The sequence below is a fragment of the Lissotriton helveticus genome, chromosome 2_1 (genome assembly GCF_964261635.1).
Source record: "Lissotriton helveticus chromosome 2_1, aLisHel1.1, whole genome shotgun sequence".
In the NCBI taxonomy this organism is placed as follows: Eukaryota; Metazoa; Chordata; class Amphibia; order Caudata; family Salamandridae; genus Lissotriton; species Lissotriton helveticus.
In genome coordinates, this window is record NC_136059.1 from 1,045,324,415 (window position 1) to 1,045,343,660 (window position 19,246).

Consider the following 19,246-nt stretch of genomic DNA (forward strand, 5'->3'; position numbering starts at 1 on the left):
ATGTTTCCTTGAGTGACTTTGTTTCACCCAGCACATTTTCTGGTGATTGGGATTTTGAGACAGTTAACAATATGATGTCGGACTTAGAGATGTCTGCAAAATTTACAAAACATGAATACTTAGAAGGTTCATCAGATTATGCACAAATGTACTATTATAATCACTATGGTCATCATTATTTGCACAAATCTGCAAACCCTAGAAATGTTTATACTTTCAATCAATGGGAACATTGTTCAACACCACCAAAAGGTAGCTCAAAAACATTTTATAAAAATGTCCATACTTCTCAGGTTTTAATGTCTCAAACATTTGACTTTGAAAATGTTAATAAGACAGGAATGAAAAGTGTGTGGACTAATACTAAGCAAATGTATTCTGCAGCCTTTCATGCCCAGCTGTCCTCATTAGATTTAGACTTTTGGAGTGATAATATAGAAACAAAAACAGTCTGGGGCTCAAAATACTGGCAGGTTCAGGGAATAGAAGCTTTATTTAGAGCCTGCATTATCCCTGAACAAATAATGTTTTTGAATGACACTGTGCAACAGACATCCTGTCTTGGCCTAGCCAAGATAAAAGATTTATACAAACCGTCCATACCTACACCTACACCTTATAGTAGAAACACTTCAGAGGGAGGGGTCGACGTAAAAACAATTTTACTTAAAAACAGAACCGATCCTGATTGGAAAAAATGGTTAATGTGGCCCACAGACACGAATAACAGTCAAGATAGATTCCAGAACAAGACACAAGGGTTTACATTAACTAGGCCAGATCCAAGATATGTCCAGAGACAACATCCAGGGATAGTAACAACATACAGTGTAGGAAAACTGTGCCTTGAGTGGCTACAAATATCCACACTAACAGAGGTTAAACAACTCTTATCTTTACTTAAAGATGGCTTTGATTTAAGGGACTTCCTACTAGGTCCTGGGAAACGGCATCATAAACGTTTTATATACGCTGGTATATATGCCATTTACAATGAAGCTTGAAAAGGGACACAAGCAGAGACTGCAGAGTGAATGTGAGAAATTGATCGTATTAACTTAGAGAAAGCTCTCTCTGTAGTTGACAATGGGTTAACGACTCTGCCATCCAGAATTTATTCTTTGGACAGCATAGTATCCTCTGCCATAGACATAATGGAACAGCACTTGCTCATGCTACAGCATGGACAGTCACAATTACGTTCTATAATGCTTTTAGGCTGGACGTTGCAAAATCTTCGTTCTGGATATGTGCCATGGCGTCTCATCAACACCACATTATTGTTTTCTGTATTTAACATTACAGATAAACAATCACTCTGGCACAAAGAGGAGCAGACTATACGGTGCTGAGCATTGAAAAACTGGAAAGATTACCATTAGCTGTTTCAAAAAAACCTACAACCGAATGGCTAAAACACGGGATAATCACTCTTCCTGTCACGATTTTTCATTTCGAATACTGTTTGAAACATATAGTCCCGCTTAGTCCCACCCTGTTTAATGTTTACATGGCCCCCTTGGAAGATGTTGTGACCCCATATGGGATAAAAATAGTAAACTATGCTGACGACACCCAACTCGTCGTCTCCCTTTCCCACTTGGACAACCACCCAGAAAAACTTTTGCACTGTCTGCAAGATATTCACACCTGGATGTGCGAATCTGCCCTGAAACTGAACGGCACAAAGACAGAAATCATGCTTCTGGGTAATAAATGGTCCTCCATTCCCCCATCAATGTGGCTGATCGCCTTCGGTGATATCCCCCCCCCGAAGACAGAAATTAAAACACTAGGTTTTTGGCTGGAGCAGGACCTCTCCATGAAGACCCAGGCAGCCAAGACCGCTGGTACTTGTTTTGGCCTTCTGCGATCAATTCGCAAGATTCTCCCTCTCCTCCCCCCCCTGTCCAGAAAACTGCTGGTCCAAGGGCTTATACTGTCCCGGCTGGACTATGGTAACGCCGCCTACCTCGGCGCTCCTGAATTTACCTTGACCAAGCTCCAACGTGCACAAAACGCTGCGGCAAGGCTTATTTTGAATCTCCCTCCCAGAGCCTCTACCAAACCGGCCCTCAAAGCTCTGCACTGGCTTCCGGTGCGCCAGCGAGTGGAGTTCAAGGCCCTGTGCACCACGCACAAGCTCATCAACGGGGCTGGCCCTGCCGCCCTTAAAGACATGGTCATTCCTTACAAAGCCACCAGAAATCTTCGATCTGACAGTGAACGTCTGGCCATAGTCCCAAAATTTAAGAAGTCACGCACCGGTGGCCGCCGCTTCTCGGTCAATGCATCTTCAAAATGGAACGCACTTCCTCGCAATCTGCGCCTTGAACCCTGCCACGCTCTTTTCCGCAAAAAACTTAAAACCTTCCTCTTCCCCAAATAGTCCTCTGGTCCCCCCTCTCCTGGATCTCACAACCTCATAGCGCGGGGATGCCTTCGGGTCACCAGGCGCTTTACAAGCCACAAAATAAATAAATAAATAATAAATATACCAGCTGGCGTGTATGAAAGGTTGGGTAAAGAATACATCAAGTCAACCTGGAAATTACCATATACACACAGATATTGGAGTGGGGGAAAATAAATATTTCTTAGTAGTACAAACTGCAAAAGCACCCTAAGCGGTACACTTTTATGTCAGGGTATTAATTTACATGGAGCCTGTGACGGTTCTTCAACCAACTTATCCTGCCACCTGCAAGGTTCTACAGCTGCAGTGATAGATCCAATTTTTAGGCAGCTTTCTAATGGAAGCTATATTATGTTGAATGATCACAGCTGCTGTGGCATGTTGCCAGAAATAGCCTATCTCGTAACTGTGTCAGCCAGGGTCACTTGTTGTACGCAAATATTGTTTCCTAAAACTAAGACAGACGGGGAGACGCTGCTATGGCCTTCACTGAACATCTCTTCTATACGAATTGATACTTTAAGCAGAATAAAACCCATTCTTTTACCAAAAACTATGTCACTGACCTCATCCAAAGAGATGTATGAACTACAAGTTGCAAGGTCCTCTGCAGAGATACATGCCCTATTATCAACAAACTGCCCTGTACATTTTGTAGAAATGTTAGGTCATATCTTAAACATGTCTGATACCAGTGGTATTGTACATGTATTTAAGACAGTTTTTTCGGGACTGTTAGCACCTTTTGAAGCAGTCCTCGGCATATTTCCAAACTTCGTGCACTTTGTGTTCAGCGGCCAGCCTCTCATTTTGGGACTCGTAGCAGGAATACTATTCTTGTTCCTTCTGCTCCGATATGGCAAGTCTGGTAGCCAGTGACAACCAGATTACCATAGATAACACTCTCCTGGCGATGAAGTGTCGTGAGCGCATGATACAGATTCTGGGCCTGGCTCGTTTAAGAGATCTGAATACCAAGTGGTTTCTATAATTGCGACCAATCTGGCAAGATTGCATCTTACCTGTTCTACGATGCCTGCTATGTAGAGAAGAATGCGTGCTGGACATCTGTCTAACACTCCCGTCAGTCCTGCCAACGGATGTTGATACTTTGCTTGGTTCGGTAACGGCTCATGCATTGTGTTGTCCCCAGCGGCTGCCAATCCTGATGATGGCATTCATTGAGGTCTCACAAACGCAATCTGCTGACGGTGAGATACATGGATCGACAGGCACACAGGTACCATCACCATCTCCATCGAACATTGCTAATGCGGCTAACGCTGATGGTGATGCTTCACAATTTTGTGCAATCTGTCTACTTAACAAAGTGGTCCAACTTTCACCTACAGTGGTAGACAACTTCTTTACCAGCTTAGAAGATTTGATGTTTTCTCCAAACAATGAGACTGACTTTTGAAATTAGCACACAGCGTTCTATGAGACTCTGTATTCGACCATTCACTTTTCAAAAACAAAACTTCTAACTTTAGAACTCTATTTTTCTACGATTTGACTTTCATCCAAAATTGAACTCTTTTTTTGGCACAAAGTAATCCGCTTAAAGAAGACTATTCATAGAGAACAAGAATTCTTTGAATACTTCCAAGAGACAATATTTGACCTTGTCCACAACCAAAACAAGTTATATATTTTGGAATGGAATGGTCTTGACTTTTTTCTTCTGTATTTAAGAGTCATTTCATAAATGTAATTTCATGATTCATTCGGATAGCATTTCCAATGTCATACTATATGCTTTGAATTAAAACATTGCTTTTAAAATGCGTACAGCACAAAGGCTCATTTTTCGTGTACAACCATTTCGAATGCATTTTATGTATTTTGGGTGGGGTTTTCACACATCATGCTTCAGATATGTTTTAAATGCTTAGAATTTAGTACTGTCGAACATAATAAAGTGGAGTGGGTGTTGTATGGAGTTTTAGGAGCCGGGCAAAATTTCCCAATTCATGCACTTATATAGGTACAATTCACATTGCCCTAATATAGGCATAGAAATCATACCCATATTTAGACATAGCCCATGCTGTCCAAATACAGGCATGGTTACTTTCACTCGTTCCAAAAAGTCACAACGATTTCTTTGAAAACTCGGCTTAAGCAGTCAGGGACATCCCCTTTCTTGAATATTGATTTGTCCAAGAACTCATGGAGTTTTCAAAGAACTACCATTCCCTTGGGGTTCTTTGATGACATTATTATGCCTGAATTTACGTCAAACTAGGCACCTTCAAGGTATAAATATGCCTTCACTTGCCCTAGCAAACACACTGTGGTTCAGAGCAGTTCGACTATCTACTTGCCCGACACAGCTCGGTACAGCAAGTGCCGAAGGAAGCCGACCCTCCAGCTGACGCACTGATTGAGAAGCTGTCCTTTCTCTCGATGAGAATACAGCTTAAATGTTTCCAAGCTCCCCTCACGGGGTGTTGGGAAATCGAGTACCGAGACAGAGATACCGGACTTCCTTCATTCTAAACTAAGGTATGGAGCTGATTGGACCCTAAGAGAAGTCTTAGATAGATTTTTGGCAAAGAAAAACTAAACCTATGCTACACCACACTTACTTCTTCCCTCGTACAAGACTTATGTTCGGTACATTGGGGTAGGCGTATTTTAGAAGCACCAGTTGAGTACTTTTTAGCCTCTGTTATTTGTGTATGTATTTATCTATGGTTTAGAAATCATACAATGCTTTTACTGTATTATTTTATAATACTCTTCTCGCTGTATGCATTATACTTTACAGCCTGTCTTATGATTGTAGCAGTTCACTTTACTTGCATGAGAAAGAAGACTGTTCAATAAATTCCATTATTGAAAACGCCCGTCTCTCTATTTCTCTGCACCTCTGATGAAACGAAGCATGCACGATTGACTTAGTAAAATATCTATCTATTGTTTCCACGACTCTGAAGATACGTTTATTCTTGGGGAACAAAGTTGTCATGTTTATGCAGGTGTCAGAAACTAATCCCTTCTTGTGAATTTGAGAAAGTTTCTAGTGACCTTTGAGCTAGCTGGCACTCACAATTAAGTTTATTATATTCGATAAAGACCTAGTAGACATAAGTCCTTCGTCAAATCTATAGGATATATTATTCCAATGCGCAGAGCATATTGGGAATATAGGAACTACACTACACCATCTCCACCCCTCACCATGCCCCCCAGAAAGAATCCAAAGTTCACAGAGAATGAGTTGGAAGTTATGGTAGATTAAATTGTCAGAGTAGAGTCAAAGTTATTTGGGAACTTAGTCCAACAGACCCAGGTGTCCCAGAGAAATAAGATGTGGGACAGGATTGTCAACAAGGTGAATGCTCAAGCACCTTGCCTGCACACAATGGATGATATCAGGAACAGGTACTATGGTGTGTGAAGGAGGGTCAAGAAGCTGCTTGCCAGAGACCATACACTGAGTCAGCGCACTGGCGGTGGCCCTCCTGCACCACCCGTGTATTTAACTTCATGAGAGGAGAAGGTGCGGGCCATTCTTCCACCAGAGGGCATCTATGGAATAGCAGGAGCACCAGAGCCTTGAGAGTACATTCTCAAATGGCCAATAATGTTAACAAATACTCAGACATTACTGTCAATGAGACAGTGATACTAAACACTGTTAACAAAAGCTAAAAGAAACTAGAACAAAAGAGCATGTAATGTGTATGCCAATTTGACTTACTACATACCTGTAATGTAACAGGAAATCTCACCATTTCCAAAGATGTACATACTTAGCACTAACTCACACCAAGGCTATAGGATCGAAACACTAGTCACCTGTGTCAGCCATTTTGTGAGCACGCATTCACTCCTAGGAAAGCTGAGTCACAGGAAGGGTGTTTGGGATGGCTGGGAAGGTGGGTGTGGCTAAAAGCATGATGGGACTCGTAGTCACACCTAACACTCCTCCTCCCTCATAGCCCAACAACCCCACCAGGAACTGTGCTTCCCTCACAGTCATTGGAAAAGTACTTGCAAGATGGCTAAAACTGGGGACTGGTGTGAGTAGAACAAGGCCATCTTCACAGTACTTTTCCACTCACTGTCAGGTAAGCACAGTCCTGGTGGGCTTGTTGGGCTCTGTGGGAGCACGAGTACTTGCACTGACTTCAACTACCATCATGCCCTGCCCTACACACACCTTCTCGACCAGAACTAATAGCACTCCTGTGACTAGGAAGTCTCTAAGAGTGAAAGGAAAAGGACTATCAAGATGGCTGACACAGGGGCCTGATGTTGGATTTGCCCACAAGTCCCATCCAGGCCTTTGCCTCCACACACCATCCCCCACTCTCAGCCATTTTCATAGTACATTTCCATACACTCCCATGGAATGCATAGTCCCAGGTGTGCTCCCTGGGTTGGCTAGGAAGGTGTGTGGAGGAACAGACATGATGGGAGTTGCAGTCATAGCACAAAATACTACCCACACCCAAAGCAACCACTTCATCAGGGCCAATGGCTACCTGACAGTGAATGGAAGTGCTCAGCAAGATGGTGACACTGTTGCATGGTGTCATATGCACAAGATATTGTTAGGTGTTGCATTCAAGTCCTACATCATGCAGTAGTGTCAGCCTCCATGCCACTACACTCATCCCACTGTTAGTGATCCTTTGACTACAAGGAGTAAGCTGGGCAGGGTGGGAGGAGGGGTGCAAGTTCCTGCACCATATCACAAGCACACAAACCTCTGTACCTCAAAGCTCTGAGCTAGAAAAATCAAGAAAGCAGACTTGATGAACTCATCTTTCCATGGAGGATAAGGACAATATACATGATGTGATCAGGCACAAAGCAAAGTAGTAACACAATCTGCTACTGACAGCTATTCTCATGTGTGCAATGAGATGAGAACAAGGAGCACAACCCTCAAAATACTATCACAAAATGCTTCCATACATTCCAGACTGTGAGTGTGTAGGTAGCCACACCAATGTGACTGCAAAAGACATGCACAAAGCCCAGCACACATGCACAAATCTTACAACACACCGTAAGAGGAAGAGTACGCAAGTCATTGTAAAAACACACATGTGGGAAATACCAACACACCTGCGTCATGCACAGGGTGTCACTTAACAGCCAATGTATACTTACATGTAAAGTCAAATAAACACACATGCCAATGTATGCACAGAGCTGGTCATGCTCAGCAAAAAAAATTGTCAAAATTACAATGTCCTCAGAAAACATAGCATCTGTACTAACGGAGGACTATCTATGTACATACACACATCCTAATGTACAATAGCAAATGTAATGTGTATGATCCGATGACCTGTGCAACAACACAACATTGTGTCTCTCATCTACCCACAGGGCCTGCTGAGAACAAAGCAGGAATCAAACAGGACACCCAGTCACAGACTCTGGTTGAACCTGATCTCTCTGGCATTGACGTCTCTCACCCCTCTTCAGATGACGAGGAACTACCTGACACCTCTGGTGTGGGTAAGCCTGCAGCACCAGCAGCTGTAACATCTGCATTCCCTGTGACCTCTGCGGCAACAGCGGACAACACCCATATGACCACTACCCACACAGACACACAAAGTCAATGAAACACAGAGAGCACAGCAACACAGGGCACTCTGGAGTTGGCGGACAAGAACACCACTGTCAACAATGAAGGAGGGGGCCTAGGTGAGGGAGAGGATCAGCTGGGTGTCATTGGCGTATGAGATGATGTTGAGGTCATGCGATCAGGCTATGTTGGCGAGTGATACCATGTAGACGTTGAAGAGCATCGGGCTGCGGGATGATCCTTGGGGTACGCTGCAGATGATTTTGGCGGCTTCAGATCAGAATGGAGGGAGACGGATGCTCTGGGTTCTGCCGGTGAGGAAGGAGGTTGTCCAGTCCAGGGCTTTGTTGCGGATCCCTGCGTTGTGGAGGCGTGTGCATAGGGTGTAGTGGCAGACGGTGTTGAAGGCGGCAGAAAGGTCCAGGAGGATGAGGGCCACAGTTTCTCTGTTGTCCAGCAGGGTCCTGATGTCGTTGGTGGTGGCGATGAGGGCAGTTTTGGTGCTGTGGTTGCTGCTGAATCTGGATTGGGACGTTCCAGGGTGTTGTTCTCCTCGAAGAAGTGGGTCATTTACCTGTTGACAATCTTCTCAATGACTTTTGCCGGGAACGGGAGTAGGGAGATGGGCGGGAAGTTCTTGAGGTCCTTAAGGTCCGTCTTGGGTTTCTTGAGTAAGGTGTTGATTTCGATGTACTTCCAGCTCTCTGGGAAGTTGGCGTCTCGAAGGAGTTGTTTACAATCATCTGGAGATGGGGTCGATGGTAGAGCTTGCTTTGTTGAAGATGTGGTGCTGGCAGGGGACGGATGATGAGCCGGAGTGGAAGGTGTTCATGATTTTGATGGTGTCGTTGACGTGGATCCAGGAGCGCAAGAGGTCGGTGTGGCTGGGGGGCTGTGAGTCTGAGGTATTGGTGGCTGTCGGGGGGCCTGGTTGTTGTTGTTGAAGCTGATGTGGATGTCTGCAATCTTGTGGTGAAAGAAGGTGGCTAGGGAGTCGCAGAGGTCTTGCGACGTCAGGATGTCATTGGAGTTGGAGCTGGGTTTGGAGAGTTCCTTCACGATGTTGAAGAGCTCTTTGCTGTTGTGTGTGTTGTTGTTGATGCGTTCCTTGAAGGAGATCCTTTTGGTGGTTCGGATGAGTTTGTGGTGTCTGTGTATGGCATTCTTGTGGGCTCCATTGCTATCCAGGGTCTGTTCCTGATGCCACTTCTCCTCGAGCCTTCGGCAGGTCTGCTAGGATGCCTGAAGGTCGGCGGTGAACCAGATGGCTTTTCTGTTGATGCGTCTGTAGGAGGGTTTTTTGATTGGAGTGAGAGTGTTGGCGCAGTCATCAATCCATTGCCTGAGGTTGCGGGTGGCTGTGTCATGACGGTTGGTGGGATTCGTGCTAGGGTGGCGATTAGATGGTCTTTGGTGACCTTGTTCCAGCTGGGGTGGGGGTCCTTTGTGGGTTGTGGTGCGTGGTGGGTTTCTCGAAGGTGAAGTGGATGCAGCGGTGGTCAGTCCAGTGGAGTTCGGTGGTGTGGCTGAAGGTGACGTGGTTGCTGGCGGAGAAGATGGGGTCGAGCGTGTCCCCGGCAGAGTGGGTGGGAGTCGTGATGAGCTGTTTGAGCCCGAGGTTGGTGAGGTTGTCGAGCAGGGTGGTGGAGTTGCTGTCATTGGTGTTCTCGAGGTGGGAGTTCAGGTCTCCGAGGAGGATGTAGTCCGTGGATTCAAGGGCGTGTGTTCTGACGAAGTCGGCGATGGAGTCGCTGAACTGTGGCTGGGGTCCAGGGGGTCTGTAGATAAGGGTTCCTCTGAGGGTGGTGTTGGGATCGGTGTAGATCTGGGAGTGCAGGTGTTCAGTGGCGCTGAGGGTGTCATCGGTGCTGGTTGAGATTCTGAGGGTATTCCTGTGGACAATGGCGATTCCTCCTCCTGCTCCGTTGGTGTGGTCTCTGCGGGTGATTTTGTAGCCGTCTGGGATGGCTATGGCGATCTCGGGTGCCGAGGAGGGGTTCATCCAGGTGTCTGTCAGGAAGGCGGCGTACGGGGAGGATGAGACAAATAGGTCCCAGAGTTCGATGGCTTGCTTGTGGGCGGAGCGGGTGTTGAGTAGCATGCATCTGAGGTGGTTGCGTCCTTCCCTGGTGGGTGAGGTGATGGCTTGGATGCTGGAGAAGCTGCAGCTCCGGCAGGAGAAGGGTCCGTGGGTGCACTTCAGGGTGGCTGGGACGCAAGCGGATGGTCAGCTGGCATTGAGTTTGTGGAGGGTGCTGGTGTCATAGCTGCGGCGGGAGTCGTGGCGTTTGCTGGGGCAAGGGGGTATGGCACTGGACGCAGTCCAAGTACGGATGGGTGCAGACGGTCGTGCGTTGGCGTGCCATCAGCATGCCAGCAGTGCGCCTGCTCCGTAAGGCTGCCATAAGAAGGGGAGATGGAGGGAGGATTAGCTGGGAGGCGGGAGCAGGATGAATGGGCGAGCGTGGGGGTGGGCCGCATGGGACGCAGCAGCGGGAAGGGGAAAGGAATGCTGGAGGGCTACAGAGAGAATAACGGGCAGGATAATGAACAAACTACAAAAAAAGGAATACAGCAGTAGAAACAGAATACAAAGAAGAACTACAGCAGTGGAAAACAGAATACAAAAAAGAATTACAATAGCAGAAAACAGAATACCACAAAATGGAATACAACAGCAGACAAATAAAACAGGCAAAAAAAGGAACAGAGCGAGCAGACAGATACTTACAGCTCACCACTGGGCCACCAGGGATGAGGCGCATCACTTTGTTGACTGTCACCGAACTGTCCCACATTGGATGCAGGTTCTAAGTTGGACCAAGGACTCAAATGACTGTGGATTTGCCTCTCAAAATTTCATCTACTGGCACTACCAACTCCTCTCTGAAATTTGTCCATGATATTTTGTACAGCACTTTCCCATTTTGTCTACACCAACCAATGCACTGAAATAAATCACTCTTCGCAGAATACTTGCTTATGTCGTGAATTAAACACTATTGTTCAGATTGCAATGTGGAACAAATATGAAATTAATGGAATGACAATTACATTGGCTGAGAAACAACTTCAGGAATTTACCTACTGGCTTGTGAGTAAATGTACCCTGACACAGCAGGAAAGATATACACAACCAGGTCATCACAACCCCCATAGACAAAATTGACTCTCTTGTTGTAAAAGAAAACACCACTTGAATTTACAACAACAATCATTGTCAGATAAACTGATCATCATGGCATATGACTAGTATACAAAAGAACGTTGCATGTGTGGAGACAGACAAGGCACACCTCAATGTGGATCACAGGTTTATTCCTATGGTGCCCTCATACAAAAATGAGATCACATGACACTGTGACAAAAATCATAAATGAACAAAAATTTAGCATCAGGTCTGAAGTGAGTGTGTGGCACAGAATCTGGATACAAAGCTAACTTGCAATGTGTCACTGCAGCATGGGTCTGGGAGGTCACAAGTCTCAGCCCACAGCAAAAGGACCCTGGGAAAGAGATACATAGAACAGTCAGGAACTCCTTAATCATTTGCCCACATCTCCAAACGACATATCAGAATCACCAATTTGTCCATGTGAACATTAGCCAGGATTCATGTTACCACTGTACCTGAGACCCTATAAACTTAAAAGACCCTAAACAACTCAGATGATCATGTTAAGTGGCATACACTCAAACGTATACAAACATATTGTACACCAGACACATATTATACAACCAAAGTGCTTTGTCACCATATCATTGCATACTTACACTCATGTGAAAAAGTTGTTGATGAGCTGTCTCTGAAAAACCTCCTCCTCATCACAGGCAACATGTCCCAGTCCTGGATCCTCCCTTGCTGGTGGCTGCCGGTCTCTGTCATCTTGTATGAACGGTAGCTCATTCCTTACTGTCAGGTTGTGGAGCATGCAACACACAGTGATGATCTTACACACCTTCAATGGTGCATATTGGAGGGCTCCTCCTGTACGGTCCAGACAGCGGAATCTTGTTTTCAGAAGTCCGAATGTTGCTCAACAAATCAGCTGATCCTCCCATGTGCCTCATTGAAACGAATCTCAGCAGGGGTGACAGGGTTCTGGAGTGGTGTCAGCAGCTGCGGCGGGTTGGGGTATCCAGAGTCTCCTACACTGAACACAGAAAATACTTTCGTTGTCTGAAAACAGCGTACAACCTGACATATAAGCAACACACAACAGGGACACACAATTTGACCTACCAACAAGCCAGGCATGCTCATGTTGTAGCTGAGACATCAAATGGACTGTCCCGCTATTTCTCAATATGAATGCCTCGTGTGCTGATCCTGGAAAAAGCGCACAGACATGGGAGATCATCATTTCAGCCAGACATACCACCAGCGCATTTATGGAGTGGTAATGCTTTGGATTCCTATAGGTTTGTTCATTGGCTTGTAATGGGATCAAAGCCACATGTGTTCATGAATGGAGCTAATGACATGTGGCATCCGCCCCAATACATAAAAGTCCCCCTTGATGTCTGACAACTGTCCTGATGTTGGGAGCTTGATGTAGAGGTTCAGAAACAGTAACAATGCCTCACACACATCACGAAGCACACAGCTGAATATTGTCTGGGACATCACACCAGCAGTAGCCACAGTATACTGGAAGGAACTTGTGGCAAAGAAATGTTGGGCTGCCATCAACTTCACCTTGGGGGTCAGCGCAAAGGGATATGGGCGTGCAGGCTGCAAATGTGTGGCCAACTGGCCTGCCAAAACCAAAATGAGTGGTCTGGTGAGGCGGTATCAACTGATGCTATCCCATTCTTCCATGGTCTGGAGGTCGGGGAAGGGCCTGTGGACTTCTGGTCTCCTGCGGTACCTATGTTACAAGTGAAAACATAGTTGAGGTCACTTTTCATTGTACAAAGGAACATGCAATTACACACACACAACATTAAATCAAGACACAATGAAGTTAGAGGCCAAAGGATGATCCTAGATACAGAGCTCAGCTATGTGACCCTTACCAGACGTGTCCCCAAAATATGGTAGGCATCAATTACAGTGCTGTACTGTAACCAGTTACTGGTGTCTGTCACTGTCCATGTGATCAAACATCACATACTCAACACCCCCTAAACAAACTAGCCAAGATATAGGTTGGTGATAACTATCACATGGTTGAAAGATACACAGAACAGGATCATGTAATGCCAGCTATGTGAGACACATGATACAGACAGCAGATCATTATGCGAACCATGCACACCACTGTCACAGGGTGGACACTGTTATCATGTCATGTCTGAGAAACCTGTACAATCACATACACAGAAGCTTGAGAATGTGAGGCATGCTTTTATTTGACAAGCATCCAAGTACGTCTGTGACACGCAGACACAACTGCAACCAACTTGACAAACAGAAGCTGATGTGGCAGCTAAATATCATGCAAACACAATTATGTAGTGTCTGCGTTGTACATGACTCAGATACAGTAGATTTACTAACACGAAAATACCACAATGCACTTTCTGACACACATTCCAACAAATCAGTGAATATGTGTGGACAAAACATGTATTAACCCAATGATCCCCTGGGACTGTGTCCAAGGCTAGGAGGGTGATCTGTGAAGTGGGCTCTCAATGTTGTGATGGGGCTCACAAACAGTGTGTTGTGTGCCCCTTAAGCGTGGCTCCTCATGGGAGTGTGAGCTATCAAGTCCAATGTCCAATATATCATGTTAATCACTGTCTCCACAGATGTAATGCACCAGCACATTAAGATTTTCACTACTGTCTGCACTGCTTGACGATTAGTGGAGGACACATTAGCCGCCTCCGAACCGTGTCGGTCGCATCCTTTGGCTTTTGTCTGTAATGGTGAACGACGCGGGTGAGTATTTAATGGATGTGTTAGCCACATCCGAACCGAGCCGGCTGCACCCATTGCCTGTTGATCGTCATGGTGAACGACTTGAGTGAGTATTCAAGGGATGCGGGAGCTGAATCCGAACTGAGCTGGACACACCCATTGGCTGTTTGTCGTCATGGTGACAGATGCGTGTTTCGTTTAATCTCCGAATCGCCTGTAATCCGAATCGGTTACCTTCCATTACCAATGTATCAAACTCAATAGTGTTTCGATGCACATATTTTGAACGATGCGGTAGGCATGTCCGATGTTAGTAATGTTATGAATTGGACAAATTCGGATAATGCGAATGACTCGGACCAATTGCTTTGTCTAGTCTGCCTCTGCTGCACCACACCACCAACCCACACTTCCCCCACAAAATCCCCTTCCCCCTGGTACCAGGCCTCCCTCACAAAGGGCACACCTCACACCCTATCCCTGTTTCCCCATCCACCATTATACCATCCCCAGGAAGCTCAAGTCCTCCCCCTTACCATAAGTACTTCCCGTCTCACAGCTCCCCTTCAGTCTTTTCCTGACACTGCTGTGTCCCCCTCACTCTGGCCAGTCAACTGAAGTGGACCCCCCCTCAATCTGGCCAGTCCACTGCAGTGGACCCCACACAACACATGATCCCATCCATCCCAAAACCCAAACCAGTACCCCCTAGTCCTTTGGTGCTTGGCATGCCCCCCATAGATGCCCCTCCGAGGAGAGGTGTCCCCTTGCAGTTGCAGTGCAGACAAGTGATGGAGGGTGAATATCCCTGACCCCCTCCAGGACTGTTACAAATAGACTTGCCATTGGCCTTAATTATCTTTTTGATGAATTATTCACATGTGTGCAATGCTAAATAAAGCATGTTACGTTCTTTTAAATGTTGCTTTCAGTGTCCCACAACTTGGTAATAAGTCAACTGTCATTAATGTGCAAATCTTGACATGGGTATACAATGATCTTGTGATGTCATGGACTGCATGTGGTCCATGGCATATGTGATCTATTACAGTATGCATCTGAGTCCTCATTGTCTACATTTGTAGGGTGTTATCTTCCACATTGTTTTGGCCCATGAGGATGACATGCATTTACCAACCTACCATCTTTGACTTACACTTTTTTACCTAGGTCGTGCTGACATTTGTAGACATTATGCAAGTCTTTCAAAGTTCAACCGTCAAGGATGGCCATGCAGTATAGCGCTATGATGTGCAACAAGACAGCTGTCTCATCAGTACAACTGGGTAAACATGAAGTTTGACTAAGTGCAGGTGACTTTGGACACACCCATGTACACAGGCTGATGGAACCAAAGTATCATGTGACTTATAAGTGTCAGAGCCATGTCTGAGTCTCCTTCTGACATGGTAGACTCCTGCCAAGAACAAGCTTGCCACAGGTGGCCTTCAACCGTAGGGAATTCCCCTCACGGCAGTGTGTTCATCTGTGGCTTATCCTGAGCCCATGGTGTATGTTAGGTGAGCAGGAATCTCTGTCTTCAAACCCCCTTTCCTTCAAAGACTCAAGTCCCTGCAGAGTTTCCTGTTTGAAAAGCTGTCTGTGGGCTGTCTAGTCCATTGCTTTCTCAATCTGTTGTGAGTTGTGCCAGCCTGCTTTGGTCTGGCTACATCATGTTGATTAAGTGTTTTGTCTGTGTGTGCTTTTGACTTCATGTATTCACCCACACCCCTCATGTAATTGAGCATAAGTATCTTGTGTGGGTTGTGATTTGTGCTTGACCAATTTTGTTGTCCTTTTGAGCTATAAATTGCAAACACAACAGTGATGGACAGAATGTGGATCAATGTCACACAATCACCCCAGTCCAAAGATCTGGGCCCAAATCCATCGTTTTTCCACTCCACACCACCCTGGGTTAGACAATGGCGATATGCAAATCAGCGCTGACCCTGTGCCCCATGGGAACAGTCCAGTCCGAACTACAAAAGCCATGTCCTTCCCAGAACGGAAACAAGCATCCGAGGACCGGCCCGGTTTCGAGGTAACACCTCTCATCGGCTAGCTTGATTCCAGTGGTGTGGAGTGCCTGGGACTCACGTCTGAGCATGCCCAGTACACTTAGAGCGGTAATTGCAAACACAACAGTGATGGACAGAATGTGGATCAATGTCACACATTCACCCCAGTCCAAAGATCTGGGCCCAAATCCATCGTTTTTCCACTCCACACCACCCTGGGTTAGACAATGGTGATATGCAAATCAGCGCTGACCCTGTGCCCCATGGGAACAGTCCAGTCCGAACTACAAAAGCCATGTCCTTCCCAGAACGGAAACAAGCATCCGAGGACCGGCCCGGTTTCGAGGTAACACCTCTCATCAGCCCGGCTAGCTTGATTCCAGTGGTGTGGAGTGCCTGGGACTCACGTCTGAGCATCCCCAGTACACTTAGAGCGGTAATTGCAAACACAACAGTGATGGACAGAATGTGGATCAATGTCACACATTCACCCCAGTCCAAAGATCTGGGCCCAAATCCATCGTTTTTCCACTCCACACCACCCTGGGTTAGACAATGGCGATATGCAATTCAGCGCTGACCCTGTGCCCCATGGGAACAGTCCAGTCCGAACTACAAAAGCCATGTCCTTCCCAGAACGGAAACAAGCATCCGAGGACCGGCCCGGTTTCGAGGTAACACCTCTCATCAGCCCGGCTAGCTTGATTCCAGTGGTGTGGAGTGCCTGGGACTCACGTCTGAGCATCCCCAGTACACTTAGAGCGGTAACTGCAAACACAACAATGATGGACAGAATGTGGATCAATGTCACACATTCACCCCAGTCCAAAGATCTGGGCCCAAATCCATTGTTTTTCCACTCCACACCACCCTGGGTTAGACAATGGCGATATGCAAATCAGCGCTGACCCTGTGCCCCATGGGAACAGTCCAGTCCGAACTACAAAAGCCATGTCCTTCCCAGAACGGAAACAAGCATCCGAGGACCGGCCCGGTTTCGAGGTAACACCTCTCATCAGCCCGGCTAGCTTGATTCCAGTGGTGTGGAGTGCCTGGGACTCACGTCTGAGCATCCCCAGTACACTTAGAGCGGTAACTGCAAACACAACAATGATGGACAGAATGTGGATCAATGTCACACATTCACCCCAGTCCAAAGATATGGGCCCAAATCCATCGTTTTTCCACTCCACACCACCCTGGGTTAGACAATGGCGATATGCAAATCAGCGGTGACCCTGTGCCCCATGGGAACAGTCCAGTCCAAACTACAAAATCCATGTCCTTCCCAGAACGGAAACAAGCATCCGAGGACCGGCCCGGTTTCGAGGTAACACCTCTCATCAGCCCGGCTAGCTTGATTCCAGTGGTGTGGAGTGCCTGGGACTCACGTCTGAGCATCCCCAGTACACTTAGAGCGGTAACTGCAAACACAACAATGATGGACAGAATGTGGATCAATGTCACACATTCACCCCAGTCCAAAGATCTGGGCCCAAATCCATCGTTTTTCCACTCCACACCACCCTGGGTTAGACAATGGCGATATGCAAATCAGCGCTGACCCTGTGCCCCATGGGAACAGTCCAGTCCGAACTACAAAAGCCATGTCCTTCCCAGAACGGAAACAAGCATCCGAGGACCGGCCCGGTTTCGAGGTAACACCTCTCATCAGCCCGGCTAGCTTGATTCCAGTGGTGTGGAGTGCCTGGGACTCACGTCTGAGCATCCCCAGTACACTTAGAGCGGTAACTGCAAACACAACAATGATGGACAGAATGTGGATCAATGTCACACATTCACCCCAGTCCAAAGATCTGGGCCCAAATCCATCGTTTTTCCACTCCACACCACCCTGGGTTAGACAATGGCGATATGCAAATCAGCGCTGACCCTGTGCCCCATGGGAACAGTCCAGTCCGAACTACAAAAGCCATGTCCTTCCCAGAACGGAAACAAGCATCCGAAGACCGGCCCGGTTTCGAGGTAACACCTCTCATCAACCCGGCTAGCTTGATTCCAGTGGTGTGGAGTGCCTGGGACTCACGTCTGAGCATCCCCAGTACACTTAGAGCGGTAACTGCAAACACAACAATGATGGACAGAATGTGGATCAATGTCACACATTCACCCCAGTCCAAAGATCTGAGCCCAAATCCATCTTTTTTCCACACCACCCTGGGTTAGACAATGGCGATATGCAAATCAGCGCTGACCCTGTGCCCCATGGTAACAGTCCAGTCCGAATTACAAAAGCCATGTCCTTCCCAGAACGGAAACAAGCATCCGAGGACCGGCCCGGTTTCGAGGTAAGTTTTGTAGTTCGGACTGGACTGTTCCCATGGGGCACAGGGTCAGCGCTGATTTGCATATCGCCATTGTCTAACCCAGGGTGGTGTGGAGTGGAAAAACGATGGATTTGGGCCCAGATCTTTGGACTGGGGTGAATGTGTGACATTGATCCACATTCTGTCCATCATTGTTGTGTTTGCAGTTACCGCTCTAAGTGTACTGGGGATGCTCAGACGTGAGTCCCAGGCACTCCACACCACTGGAATCAAGCTAGCCGGGCTGATGAGAGGTGTTACCTCGAAACCGGGCCGGTCCTCGGATGCTTGTTTCCGTTCTGGGAAGGACATGGCTTTTGTAGTTCGGACTGGACTGTTCCCATGGGGCACAGGGTCAGCGCTGATTTGCATATCGCCATTGTCTAACCCAGGGTGGTGTGGAGTGGAAAAACGATGGATTTGGGCCCAGATCTTTGGACTGGGGTGAATGTGTGACATTGATCCACATTCTGTCCATCATTGTTGTGTTTGCAGTTACCGCTCTAAGTGTACTGGGGATGCTCAGACGTGAGTCCCAGGCACTCCACACCACTGGAATCAAGCTAGCCGGGCTGATGAGAGGTGTTACCTCGAAACCGGGCCGGTCCTCGGATGCTTGTTTCCGTTCTGGGAAGGACATGGCTTTTGTAGTTTGGACTGGACTGTTCCCATGGGGCACAGGGTCAGCGCTGATTTGCATATCGCCATTGTCTAACCCAGGGTGGTGTGGAGTGGAAAAACGATGGATTTGGGCCCAGATCTTTGGACTGGGGTGAATGTGTGATATTGATCCACATTCTGTCCATCACTGTTGTGTTTGCAATTACCGCTCTAAGTGTACTGGGGATGCTCAGACGTGAGTCGCAGGCACTCCACACCACTGGAATCAAGCTAGCCGGGCTGATGAGAGGTGTTACCTCGAAACCGGGCCGGTCCTCGGATGCTTGTTTCCGTTCTGGGAAGGACATGGCTTTTGTAGTTCGGACTGGACTGTTCCCATGGGGCACAGGGTCAGCACTGATTTGCATATCGCCATTGTCTAACCCAGGGTGGTGT